This window comes from Pezoporus occidentalis, unplaced genomic scaffold (assembly GCF_034315485.1).
Source record: "Pezoporus occidentalis ecotype Australia unplaced genomic scaffold, CSIRO_AGI_Poc_V1 ctg64, whole genome shotgun sequence".
NCBI lineage: Eukaryota > Metazoa > Chordata > Aves > Psittaciformes > Psittacidae > Pezoporus > Pezoporus occidentalis.
Genome location: NW_026915987.1, coordinates 3433445 through 3446990, shown reverse-complemented (window position 1 = coordinate 3446990; position 13546 = coordinate 3433445).

Genomic DNA, 13546 nt, shown 5'->3' with positions numbered 1-13546 from the left:
ACTGTGACCACAGAACCTCTGCAGTCCCCGCTTGCTTTCTCCCCTTCCTTTCCCCTTCAGGCTGTTACATCAGGAAGGGCTGAGCCCAGCAGCACTCGGGGACCAGCCCAAGCTGTGAACCCACAGACATGCTCTGGGTGTCCTTGCAGCGTGCCCCCTCCACCAGCCAGGTTCAGCGTTAACAACAAGGGGCAAATCAGCTCCTCACAGCTTCAGGTGGGTGTAAAACCTGGATTAAGGGCAGCTGCACCCAGGTTCAGGTTACTCTTAGTGTGGAGGACAGGGTTTCAGTTCTATGGTTGCTCCAGGCTTTGCCATTCATGAGTATCCTCTGAATTCACTGCTCTTTCCCAGGTCCTTTCTTCTCTGCTTCTCGCTCTTGGGTGCCTGGCACTTATTGCCATCATCTTCAGCTCCATTGTCTTCATCTTCACCATCTTCACTACTTAATAATCATATTTTTCTGGCAGGAGACACTGATTTTGGAAAGTTTCTTGCTTTGTAGGGGAATTTTGAACCTGGCTAATACCTCCGGAGTGCAAGAAGGACCAGCAGTGAATGGAGTATCCATCAGCCTGCAGAGACCATACTGAAGATACCAACGTCAGTCCAGCTTGAAGGATAACTTCACAGAAAGCAACTAAACCATCAGGGTGGGTGCGTTTGGGGCTGCTGGACCTGCAAGGGGAGTCTGATGGGAAGGACAGAGCTGAACAAGTGGATGCAGTGAAACTAGCTTCCTTTCCTTGCAAAACAATTGCACAAGGGGCAAAGGTATCTCACCTCATAGATTGCTGCTGCCCCTGATCTGCTCAGGGAAGGCGAAAAGCATCAGTATTTGACCACAGCTTCTGCATCTGTGCTAAAGGCAGCAGCCAAGAAGTGGCTATCTGTGCCTTTATCTCCTCCAGGTGCTGTGAATGTCAGTCTATGCAATGAAATAAGATAACCCCTGTAACCAGTCCTCCAGTTCGAGTCACACTAAAGCCTTCCTGGTTCTTGTGTATTGTCCTAGAAGAGCAGTCCAGAACTGGGGACACAATTATTATTATTAATAGTATGTTTTCCCTCAGACTAGCACCCGTTTGCTGTGCCAAAGCTGTGTTGTCTGATCAGGGTTAACAGAATGAAAAGTGGTGAAATGTTTGTAAAACCCTGGAGCTGAGTCATGAGCAATCTGATACAAAGCAATCTGGTGGTGAAGCGTGCAAGTTTCACATTGCCACGTTTCCAACTCCATCTGTAGGTAGAAGCAATTGAAACCCCTCTGAATAACTGTGTCTCAGAGCGTCTGTTGTCTTTTATTCACTGAGGGCTTGTGTGAGGCTGTGGAAGCTGCTGACAGATTCTGCAGTGCCGCTTTTCTCTTTAGAACGCTGAAAATCCATTTTCCTGTCTGCTGTGAAGGCCGAGATCTGCTGAGATCTGTTCTCTTCTGGCTCTGTTTGCTGCTCTATTTCCAGATCGGTTTGAGCACTACTGAGCTTAGGAAGGCAGCACTGATGTCAGTGAGAGGGGAAGGAGAGCACTGTGCAGTTGTGGTGTCAACATGAGAAGGCCATAGAACTGTTGGAGCAAGTCCAGAGGTGGCCATGAGGATGCTCAGGGGCTGGAGCACCTCCTGTATTAGGTTTCTGCAGGCTGAGAACATTGGGGCTGTTCAGCCTGGAGAAGAGAAGCTGTGTGGAGACCTCAAAGGAGCTTCCAGTGTCTGAAGGGGGCTGCAAGGATGCTGGAGGGGGATTCTTCATCAGGGACTGCAGTGATAGGACAATGGATAACAGGTTCAAACTGAAACAGGGCAGACTGAGATGAGCTCTTAGGCAGAAGCTCTTCCCTGGGAGGGTGCTGAGGCGCTGGCACAGGGTGCCCAGAGAAGCTGTGGCTGCCCCATCCCTGGCAGTGCTCAAGGCCAGGTTGGACACAGGGGCTTGGAGCAAGCTGCTCTAGTGGAAGGTGTCCCTGCCCGTGGTAGGGGTTGGAGCTGGAGGAGCTTTAAGGTCCCTTCCAACACAAACCATTCTGTGCAATGCTATGTGTCTGCAGGTGATGTTTATTCCTCTGCATTGCCCATGAAGCCCCACTGGAGATGTCAGAGTTGCTGGGGCAGAGTCATTACTGACCTGTGAAACAAAACCTGGGCAGCAATAGCAAAACATCTGGTCCAGTAGGTCACAGTCAGGCTTGTTACCAGCCCATGGCCTGCTCCAAATGAGCACCATCGTCTCTGATATAGAGATTTAATCTCAATAGAGATGAAACATATAATTACAGAGGGCTCTTTCCAGGCAGGTTCCTTGACGAGCAGACAAAGGGCAGTCTGTTTTCCATCTCACCTGTCCCGGCAGGACAGCACTCATGGGCTCTGGCTGAGGACAGGTGTGTGTGGAGATGCAGAAAGCATGCCAGCAGCTAATGGGCTCCTGCCTGGGGTATTTGAAGACCCTAAGACCTCAGATGCACCTTTACTCACACTGTGTCTATGTAGAGGTACTTCACATTGCAGGTGCTTGTGGCCTGACTGCAGCCTGGGCTTGTCCCTGTATCTTCTGGATGCCACAGGGATTTTGGACCATGACCCCATGCCCTGCTGTAGGAGCTGCTCTGCCTGATCCTTCAGTTTGACTTGTGGGGCAGGTTTGATGTTCCCAGTCCTTGGTCATCCTGTGAGCTAGAGGAACCCTGCAGCCTTTGGGCCCTGCACAAGGGGAATGCAGGTCACTGCCTTGCAGTGAAGCTCCTTCTAAACAGCCAGTAAATGCAACAGGTCAAACACACAGTTGAGGTCAACCCTGATTTACTGCAACAAAACAGTCGTGATGCACTTTGGAGACTGTGTGAGCTCTGGGTCAGTGGTGAGCCTTGGGAGGGTGGGTTTCCAGTCTGTAGTGCTGCATTCCAAGTGGAAGAATGAGGAGATGAAAGAAGTGATCTTTGGTGCTGCCCTTGGGGCTGCAATGAATATTAACACTGACTGGCATCTACTCACCTCTGTGTTTTAAAATCTCTTTAGTAGTAAAGAGGCCCAGACTGTCACCCATCAGAGAGGGGAATAGGCACCAAGTAGCAGAATGACAGAGTCCTGTTCCTCAGTGCCTTTGCTCCAACAATACACAGCCCAGAAGAGTGGGAATGCTGCAGCAGTCAGGAAGAAAGGCTCAGTAACTATTCAAGTACTCTGGGTTTTTATTCCAGCCCAACTGCCTGGACGGAGTGCCTCGTTTCCAGCCTGGATTCACAAAGGAATCACAAACCTGCACATGCTGCTGCTTCTGCTGCTTCGGAATGAGGTTTGATGAATGCATCAGTGGCCCGGCTTTGTCACCGTTCCTTTTGTGTCTGCTTAAACTGGGAGTGGAAAGAGGAGTCCCCTGCAGGGGTTTCTGCCCAACTAAACTTTGTGTTCCAGAGCCTGTTTTCCATTTGCTTTTGCTCTTCAGAGCCCACCTGAGCTCCAGGCTCTCTGACCTCAGCCCAGGTTCTGCTCCCTGCTCACTTCAAGCTTGGGGAAGCTTCTTCCCGTGCCACATCTTTCACACAAACTTCACCTGTATTTGATCTATTTGTTTCCGTGATGTGTCTGAGGATGCTGGCTCCTGATTAAAACCATTTGCAGAACGATGGACAACTTGAGAAGCAGATCAAGGCTCTGGTCTGTAGGTAAGGTCTGCTTCAGCACTCAGGTGCCTATGTTACACGATAGCCTTGTATATGCATTTTATTGGCATATCTGTCTTGTACTGATGACTCTCACTATCTTCTTCCCTGTGAGGGTGCTGAGGCGCTGGCACAGGGTGCCCAGAGAAGCTGTGGCTGCCCCATCCCTGGCAGTGTTCAAGGGCAGGTTGGACACAGGGGCTTGGAGCAAGCTGCTCTAGTGGAAGGTGTCCCTGCCCGTGGCAGGGGCTGGAGCTGGAGGAGCTTTAAGGTCCCTTCCAGCCAAACCCAGTCTGTGAAGGTGTGCACAGCCCAGGTGTTAGGTGCTCCAAACCCTTGGTAAGTCCCCCCTGAGTTTGCTGAGTGCTGCTGGTCTCTACTGTCAGAGCATCTGCACAAATCAAAGAACCCACACAGGCGCTTCTGCTCCCACCAAACCTGTCCAGGGCAACACCGAGGCTGTGCCCTTGGGCTGAATTCACGCACCAGTGCAGGTGGGGGGCAGAGGGGAACAACACCACATCCACCTCCCGCCCTGCCCTGCCCTCCCAAATTGGGCTGTAATCACCCTAAAATCAGCCTTTCCAGTTCCTTTTCTGAATCATTTGTCAAAGAACTTCCTTGTGAGTGTCACCCACCTGTTTGGAAACCAAGTGCTGAGTTGAAGCTGTGGGCTCTGGCAGTAACTCACAGCTCGTGGCTTTGCTGCCTTATGTAGTATTAAGGATGAATTGGTGAAACTTTGAACAAAAAATGGGGTGTGGAAGTTCAAAGAACTTTTGTAAGACTCAAGAACTTATAAGCCTCGAGTCTTTTAAGACTCGTCAGCCCTAGATGTTTGCTTGAGACAGTGGTAAAAGGGCAGAGGCAGTCTGCAGGGTGTAAAAGGAGCAGCAGGCAGCCAGGACTGTGATGTCCAGCAAGCAGCAGATGTTTATGTATGTGTTTGTATTCATAAGATGGAGCCCTCATGCAAACTAGGAGCGAGGTGCAGTGAGTTATCCTGCAGCTTCACCCCCGTCATCTCTCTCTGTTTTTTTGCTCTCCCCTGGAACAAAGCAGTCACGTTTTCTTTACTCACTGCTAATTGCATATGTATCAAATATCAAATATCAGTGTTGTCTTTAAACTCCCTCACTACGAATGACTTGTACCAAGCATCAGAACCCATCTCCTGCAGCCTGGCAACTCTCTCCGTTGCTATAGGAACGGCTCCGTTATCCTTTGGTGGAGAACCTCAAGTGTCCCGGTTTTTGTAGCTGTTGGAACACCTCCAGACCCCGCTGGTTTCATTCATTTGCTCACTCCCATCCATGAGATCCTCTCCTCCCAATATAGAGAGTTCCTCAACACTTCTGGAGTCATAATGAAAGAACATGAGTTAGCTGAGGGAAAGTCACCCCATGCGTTGAGGTGCACATTTGATTGGGACACTGATACTGCCCTTGGGTTTGTTAAATATGCAGATGTACTGTACAGTTAGCATCCCCTAATGGGCATTGAGAGGGTGCTTAATAGACAACTATCAAAATCTCTCGCTTCTGCACACTTGTCTGCAGCTATATCCCAAAGGGCAAAAGCTGCTGAGAAAATCCTAACCTCAGGTGTTAAACCCACAGGTAACGTAACCTGAGTTAGTGGGAAGCAGCTTCCTCGTGGTACATTTACTGTGACACTGTGTATTATGTGTCTGTCACATCCTTGAGGAACCCCAGTGACCATCACATTGAGCCCTGCTCTGTGTGGAGAGCAAGCCCAGCGGTCCCTGTGTTCACGGAGGAGCTGTGGAGCTGAAGATCATGGGTGTTGCTGGATCTGCCCCTCACCTGGACCGCTTTCTCTGCACTGAATTGGTGCAGCTCATGGAGTCCCAGCCTGGTTTGTGCTGGGAGGGACCTTAAAGCTCCTCCCGCTCCAACCCCTGCCACGGGCAGGGACACCTTCCACTAGAGCAGCTTGCTCCAAGCCCCTGTGTCCAACCTGCCCTTGAACACTGCCAGGGATGGGGCAGCCACAGCTTCTCTGGGCACCCTGTGCCAGCGCCTCAGCACCCTCACAGGGAAGAGCTTCTGCCTAAGAGCTCATCTCAGTCTCCCCTCTGGCAGGTTAAAGCCATTCCCCTTGGCCTGTCCCTACAGGCCCTTGGCCAAAGTCCCTCTCCAGGTTTCTTGTAGTGCCTTTAGGTACAGGCCCCTTTCAACTCCATTAAGCAAAGGTAGGTTGATCAGTCTGCCTTCTTGCTTCTAGGTGATCCTGGTAATTAAATCATTGCTGAGGGTTCACTGTTTCACTTACTGAAGAATTTCACTGGAGTAACCTGAACTTTGAGCAAGATGGTCTTAGAGTTGGGGTGATTTTTTGCTTGGCTTACGCAGGTGCCTAAACGGCAGTGGGTTGTGCTTTTGTCCTGCTAGAAATACCAGGTACGTGTATTGCCTTGTGTCCTGGGGGTCTCCACTGGGGAAGGAAGGGAGATGCTGAGGGGATTTGGTGTCACAACAAGGTCTCAATGGAGCACAATGCTACACTGCTAAACAAAAAGAGGTCGAGGGGCTGGGAGAGGAGCTGTAGTAGGGAAAAGACAGGAAGCTGTGGCAGCAGGGTTGTCCTGCACACTGGATACCCCATCAGAGCTTTACAGCATCTGAAGGTTTAGGTAAGGAATAATAACGAGGAGAGCAAAATCAGTGTGAGAGAAGTGAGCAGGAGACAAGGTTCCTCAGCGATAGAATACTTGGAAACGCTCCCAGTCAACACTGGCTCAGTGCAGCCCAAACCCTGCACCGAGCCACGGGGGAGAGGCAGCCGGAGGATCCCGAGGCACTGAAGGCGTTGAATTCATCCCTCGCAGGCAGCCGGTGCTCCCGGTGCCGGCTCCGCAGGCAGCTCTCCCCCCGCGCCGCTCGCAGGGCTGCTCCTGCCACCCCAGCGCAGGGAGCTCATGGCTGCGGAGTGATGCAGGCAAAGCAGGAGTGAGGGGGGAACGGGAGGGATGGAGTCCCGCAAGATGTGATCCTGGCCGTGAAAGGAAGCGGCCGTAGCCCCTGCAGCTGTGTTTGTGCCGCTCCACGCCCCAGGCACCAGCCTCTCATCCCCCGGGAGGTTCCGACAGCGCTAATTCACTCTGCACAAAGCCCAGCCTGCAAAGGCTCCTCTCCAGCAGCAGTCTCCCCATCCCTCCAGCTCCCAGACCGCCGGCTGCCCTCCTCTGCTCTCGATCCAATGTCACCTGGACCCAATGAAGCCGACCCCGAAGTGCCACGGATGGATCCCAGGATTCTCATTTTCCTCCTGTACGTGATGATCCTTCACGAGCTGGTGAGCGGCTGGATGGAGTACCAGAAGCAGATAGCCAAGCCAAAGAAGCAGGCGGGTCCAGTTTGGTCTTCTAGGTGAGTTAATGCCTCTTATGCATCCAAAAGGGGAATAGCTCAGGTGTGCTTTGAAGGGGAAGATTGCCTTTTGTGCGTGTACCTCAGTCCTTATAGCTGTGTATGTGTGAGTATCATCCACTGTGTGCGAACCACAGAGGTAGGATTAAGGTCTGTTAATCTTTTGAGCCTGCATTGTCTGCACAGACTGCCTTTGACACACTTGCAGACAAAATGCCTGTGATTTGGGGGGGGTTTGTGTGTGGAAATGTGCTGTAACTCAGCACGTTTCCCCTGACTCAGGTTCCCCATCAGCATACCTGCAAGAGAAAACTGGGGTAGCAAAAGGAGCTACACTTCATGCATGATATTCATCAATGAGGTACAAACCCCTAGAGACTCCTCACAACGCGAGTGTTTCATGTTAAATCACTAGCGTGCATGTCACTATCTCACCGTCTCCTCCCACTCTCTGGGCTGTGCCCACTACACTAATCCCTGCCTTGTTTTCTGCCCAACAACAGGAAGGAGCTGGAGAAACAAGGACATTAAAGATAAGCGCTGCATGCCCTTAAAAGTCAGCTGTTTCTGCAAATACTGCTTACCCCTGGTTCACTTGTAATAATTGGTCTTAATATTGCTGGGGTCTTATAAAGAAAGATATCGACAGATTAGAGACTGCCCCCCAGCACCCCAAATTCACCTCCTGCCGGCTCTTGGGCAATGACAGACCAACATCTAATACCTTTGGACATGAAAAGATGCCCGTGACCCAGTTTGCTCTGGATCTGACAGCAGCAGCATGCAGAGCTCACAGCTCCTTATCCTAATCCTCTGATGTGCAGCAATCCCCACCGCAGTTCCAGCCCCACGGTGCTTGGTGCTGCACATAGGTGAGAGCACCAAGAGGAAGCAGGAGCCAGGATGCAGCCATGGCTTGCTGGAGACAGCAGCCTGCAGACACCGGCCTCTGTCTGCAGCTCAGGGCTAAATGCAGTGGCTGCTTTTATAGCCCAGCAAAGCCGGAGTGCACCTTGCACTGTCTGGTGTGGTACAAGTGAAATGATGAGCCCTGGGAGCGCAGCCATGGGTGGAGACGGCTCCGGAGCAGAAATAGCTTGAAGGCGACAGAGCTGGCTGCTGATAGCTGAGGTTAGAGGCAGATTCCCTGCTGTCAGGGAGGAGTGCAGGGAGGCATTGGCAGTAACTTACACTGAGGTCTGAGGTACCCCAGCGCTAGCAAAACAGATGCAATGCAGAAAACCTGAAGGAATCAGTTTATTTACTAAAGGCCACCAAGGAATTTTCATGAGACAGCCAGGATTAGTGTCACAGGACTCATTATGGGGGGGGGTTTAAGAGGACCTGAGGGAATTAGGTACCCCCCGAACATCTCCAGGGGTTGCCATCTAACCCAGCCTCATCTGGGGAAGTGGGACCAAGCTGGATGAGTTGTGCAGGGCATCCCAGCCATCTCCATCCAAGTGGATCACACAGCCTGCCCTGCCTGTGGTCACAACCGGCTGTGTCCCTGCCCTAAACCCCCTCCTGATTCCAGCCAGCTTGGGAAGGCAGAGCCAGCAGGTCTGTGTGTGCTGCACGGGTTGGTCACAGGTTGCACCACGAACAAGTGAAGCTCCTTGCCCAGAAACTGGAAAATTACAGGATGAACTGGGATCTTCTTGGTGGACTTGAGATTGTCCTGTATGGACACCCTGAATGTGGTGTAGCCTGGGCTCATGCAATGATGCTGAAGCTTTCTTGAGTGATGAGCCCTCGGGGGCAGGTTTCCAGTGCTCAAGCGGCACAGGCAGATGTTCACCCATCAGTACAGGCTTAGGAAATGCTCTGAAGTGATTGCCACATTTGTGGTCTGGCTCTCCAGGGTCCAAGCTGTGGCTCAGCAGTGCAGGAAAGCTTCCTCATGCCTTGCATTAGGCCAGGAGCAGCACAGCACAAAGCCAGCTCACAAGTGGGGCTCGCATAGTTGGTTTAACGCTGGACCAGGGACCATCCCTTCACTGCAGCCCAGCTCCAGAATCACGCATCCTCGCGCAGCTGAAGCAGCACAAACATGAAAGCATAAAGAAAGCTGCAATATCAGCTTGGATTGAATTGTCAGGAAGTGTCTGTACGCCCACACCTGCACCACATTGGGAGTACGGATCTGGGGCACCCGGGTGAGCTCATTCCTGTGTGCTGGAATGTGATGTCTGCTCCCCCTGGGCACGCTCAGCCCTGCTGTGTGCCATCTGCAGCTGGGAGGAACGCGAGCGAGGGGCTGGTGTAGTCTGGGATCCATGGATCGCTGTCGCTTTAGGAAGGATTTGCCTTGTCCCAGACCCTTCCCCTAAGAACTTAAACCTGAGCCACCAGCAAGACCTCCTTGGAAGAGGTGGATTAAGGCCACTCTGCCTCCCAGCACGGCCTGGAGCTGTGGAGCGAGGCTTGATCTGCCGCAGGGGGCGAGCTGCCGCCTCCCCTGGTCAAAGTAATTAACTTGAAAAGCAATTAGGAAATGAAGTCACAAAGCAGCGAGTTAATGAGGACACGGGAGCGCTCTGCCGGCTGCAGCCGCGGCGCGGCCAGGGACGGCGGGGCCCTTCCTCCTCCCGGGGCTGCTCGGTAGTAGCAAGCTGTTGTAGAGCCGCTCTTCTCACATTCACAGCTTTCCCCCAGCGCTGCCTTCCTCCGCTCCCGGCGCGGCTGGCGCTCCCCACGCCCTGCTCCATTCATCCACACGGCTCCGCTCGCCGGGAGCCTTGCCTGCACCGCGCACGGGCCCGGGGGAGATGGTGCCTGCGTGGTGTTTATTGACCCCTGGGATCGCGGGACTGAGCGGGACATGGGAAGGGGTCCCTAAGAGGCAGACCCAGCCCTTTGCGCAGGGATGTGGGGGGGAATTCACCCTGCAGGAGCTCTGCTGCGGATTCCGTTGTGTCCCCCATCACCCCCTGCTCTGGCAGCAGAACAGGCACGCTCACTGTGCCACGCTAGCAAAAGCTAGAGATAAGAGGTAGAGAAGGTGTTAGCCAGGAGGAAAGAAAGAAAAGCCCGAGGCACGGTGCCCAGGGAGAGTGGAAATGCCCAGGGCAAGTGGATGCCCACTGATGCATTCAGGCATCCCAAAAGAGCCTGAGGTGGACCCGGCCCCACTGCCCCAGCAGCCTGGAGTGTCCTGGGCATCTCTGCATGTGGTGTGGTTGGTTCTCCCCCTGGATAACCCCCTGGTGGAACATGGACTGTAACAAAGGGTGGCAGAAGCCCAAAGCAAGCACGTTGCTGTGTTTGGTGGGTGTAAGGAAAACTGCTCAAAGGTGTTGGAAGTGGAAGTTTCAGAGCCAGGGGGTTTGGTTTCAGTGACCCACCTGGCCGGAGGGGACGGTCCTTGCGGCTCTGACAGGCTGTTCATGGGGTGTTGTGCACTTGTATTTCAGCGGTGACCCAAAGCCTCCGGTAGGTGAGACAGGGAAGGCCCCCATCACTGCTTCAGGCGCACAGAGAGGCTCACCCGGGTCCCTACAGCCCAGATGCAGGAGATGTCCCCCAGCTCTGCCCCACACCACTTTAACCCTGTCTCGCTTTGCTCCTCAGCAGCAGCACCACCAGATCAAACCACTCCAGCTTCTCCAGGCCGCTGGTGCACTCGGTGCGCAGGGAGAGGTACAGGGACTGGAGGAAACCGGGGCGGATCATCCGGAAAGCGTGAGGATGCATCCGCTGGGAGCGTGGGGAGAGCTGACGGAGCCGAGGCACCCATCGCTCACGAGGTCTGCACCCACTTACCACCTCGCAGCAGCCGGCGGGAGGCATCCTCCAGGCACCGTGATCTGCAACCTGCAGCTTGCTTCTCCTCGCCGAGCCTGGTGTGATGGGGAGGAACAAGCCCCTTCCTCCTGGGAACCCGTCCCTGCGTGGTGAGGAACCAGGGTGGAAACACCTCAGCCAGCAGCGGGATCAGCAGCGGTGGGATGAGGCTTTGACCACCCGACACACAGAAGTGACTTTTCCTTCTTCTTCCCAAAGGGTTGAGTAGATTCCTGGGGGGAAGAAAGAAACTTGCTCCTGCATGGGCAACCCTGGGAAGCCTCTGAATGGTTTCAGGCTCCTCTCCTTCCACGCGAGGGCTCTGTGGCTGGTAAGCAGCATTTCCCAAAGCGACTGGAAGCTCTTTGGTGTCCAGGTTGCCACCATTCCCAAGAGAACTTGCACCCAGGGCTCAGGACAGTTTGGGAACGCTGGCTCCCCATTAAGTCTTATTCACTGGGAGTCTGTCAAGTTCTTTCTGCTTTTCATCACCCTTATTAAATGAGTTACTCCAGGGTGGAAGGGGGAAAGCATTGAGCTGGTGATTTGGAGTTATGCCACCAAATGCAATTAGCTTGCTTTGGAGCATTCCCAGCAGTCGAGCCAAATGTAAGAGTGACTTTCTAATGAGCAGCTAGATGGGGAGGGAATAAAATATTGCCCTTTTATTCGAGTCTATTCTTCGGGCATGAAATGAGATTTTAGAGGTGAAATCAGTTGTTGTGTCCTGCCACCCCATGTAGCAGTTTTACGTGGGATGGGAAGTGCTGAGAGCTGACACTGAGCTCTAGCAGCAACTGGCCATGGCAAAACAACCTTATTTGCTGAACATAATGTTTGGCTCAAGTGCTGCCTGTTCTTCTCCTTGCCAACCATTTATAAACCTGACTCAGGCTCACAGAGGCATTACCCAGGAGTAGGTAGGGAAGGGAGCTGGAATAGATGATGTATCCATTATCCAGAAGTAGCCACCAGATACAAATGTAGATACATTGCAGATGTGCATCATTTTTGCCTTTAGGTATTAACCTAAAGCTCCAGGAAAGCTGGAGAGGGGCTTTGGCCAAGGGCCTGTAGGGACAGGCCAAGGGGAATGGCTTTAACCTGCCAGAGGGGAGACTGAGATGAGCTCTGAGGCAGAAGCTCTTCCCTGTGAGGGTGCTGAGGCGCTGGCACAGGGTGCCCAGAGAAGCTGTGGCTGCCCCATCCCTGGCAGTGTTCAAGGCCAGGTTGGACACAGGGGCTTGGAGCAAGCTGCTCTAGTGGAAGGGGTCCCTGCCCGTGGCAGGGGTTGGAGCTGGAGGAGCTTTAAGGTCCCTTCCAGCACAAACCAGGCTGGGATTTGCCTCCTGCTCAGTTGTTTGCAAATTGTTCCTGTTGTGGTGTTGGCTCACCCATGGCAGGAGTTGCCCCTGCACTGAATTAGGCCCCCAGACCCCTGTGAGCACAGAGGGGCACGTGAGGGGCTGTGAGTTGTCTCCTCCCAAGACAAACATCAAAAGGAAGCCAGCTGAACCCTGCTCTTGAGGTGCCCCATCCTTTACCCCAGGCAGGCTGGGGAAGCAGCTCAGATGCAGACCTCTACTCTTAGGGGAGATGAAGCTTTTGGCTTGGGAGATGGAGTTCATGCCTTGTCCTTGGATGTTTTGGGGAAAAGAGGCAGGAGCAGCAGTTAACACTTTCTGCACATTGCATAGCATAAACCCTCTGCAAAGAAGTGCCCCAGCTCTGGGACACTGGGGCTATTTCCCGAGGCATCCACTGCTCATCCCAGTAGATGCAGGCACCCCACTGGTAACAGAGCAACAAATGCAGAAGGTGGCAGGAGGGAAACTGTTCAGAAGGTGTTTCTGGGTGGTGGGGACTTTGTTTTCCTGGAGCGGAGCCTGCCCTGGTCCTAGGCAGGACATGGAGCTGGGTGTTCTCCCTGCTCTCTGCTCGAGTGTGTTTGAATTAACCACTGAAGTGCTGCGGGGTAGGACTGTCCCCAGTGCACAAGCTGAACAGATGCACCTGAATGGGGACAGACTGACCTGAACAGGGCAGGCAGATGTCCTCACTGCTGCACCCCTAGGGAATGAAGGGGCAGGGATGCCTCGCTCTGCTGATCACATGCTGGATTTATCCCTGTAAATGCCATCATGGTTACCTCCAATAAACCCTTTTACGTACACAGTGTATAGGTTGTCTCCACTCTCTATTAGGCCTTGCATCTCTCTGCTGGTTTTGGCTTTCCCAGCCTGGGAGCCACCCCAGAGGGACAGCTGGTGGGGTAAGGGATGATCCAGTGTGGTGAAAAGCATCTGATGCTGCTTCTATAGCACAGGTATTTGTCCTCTCATCCTTTATGCAGAGGAACACGTCTGCAGACCAGACTCTTGGTTTGGATGCTGTAGGCTTGGCTTTGCTTATTTGCAGCCATTCCAGTTGCTTTGCAGCTCTGGTGAAGAAAATCCAGCCCAAGAAGCTCACCTCGAGATGGGAGCTGGTGATGATGGAGAACTCAGGATCCAGCATTGGTGGCGTGGAGCCCAGAGACCTGAGCGAGCGATGCAACCCAGCAGTCTGCATCCAGCCCCCCATGAGGGGCTCACCTCCCACTTGGGATTTGCAGTTAACTGGGCTGGACGAAGGTGTAGCCAAGGGTGGGCGGCTTCCATCTCTGTGCTGAGGTAACCAAGGTTTCCTGCGGGGTTTGGGTCTGATTCTAC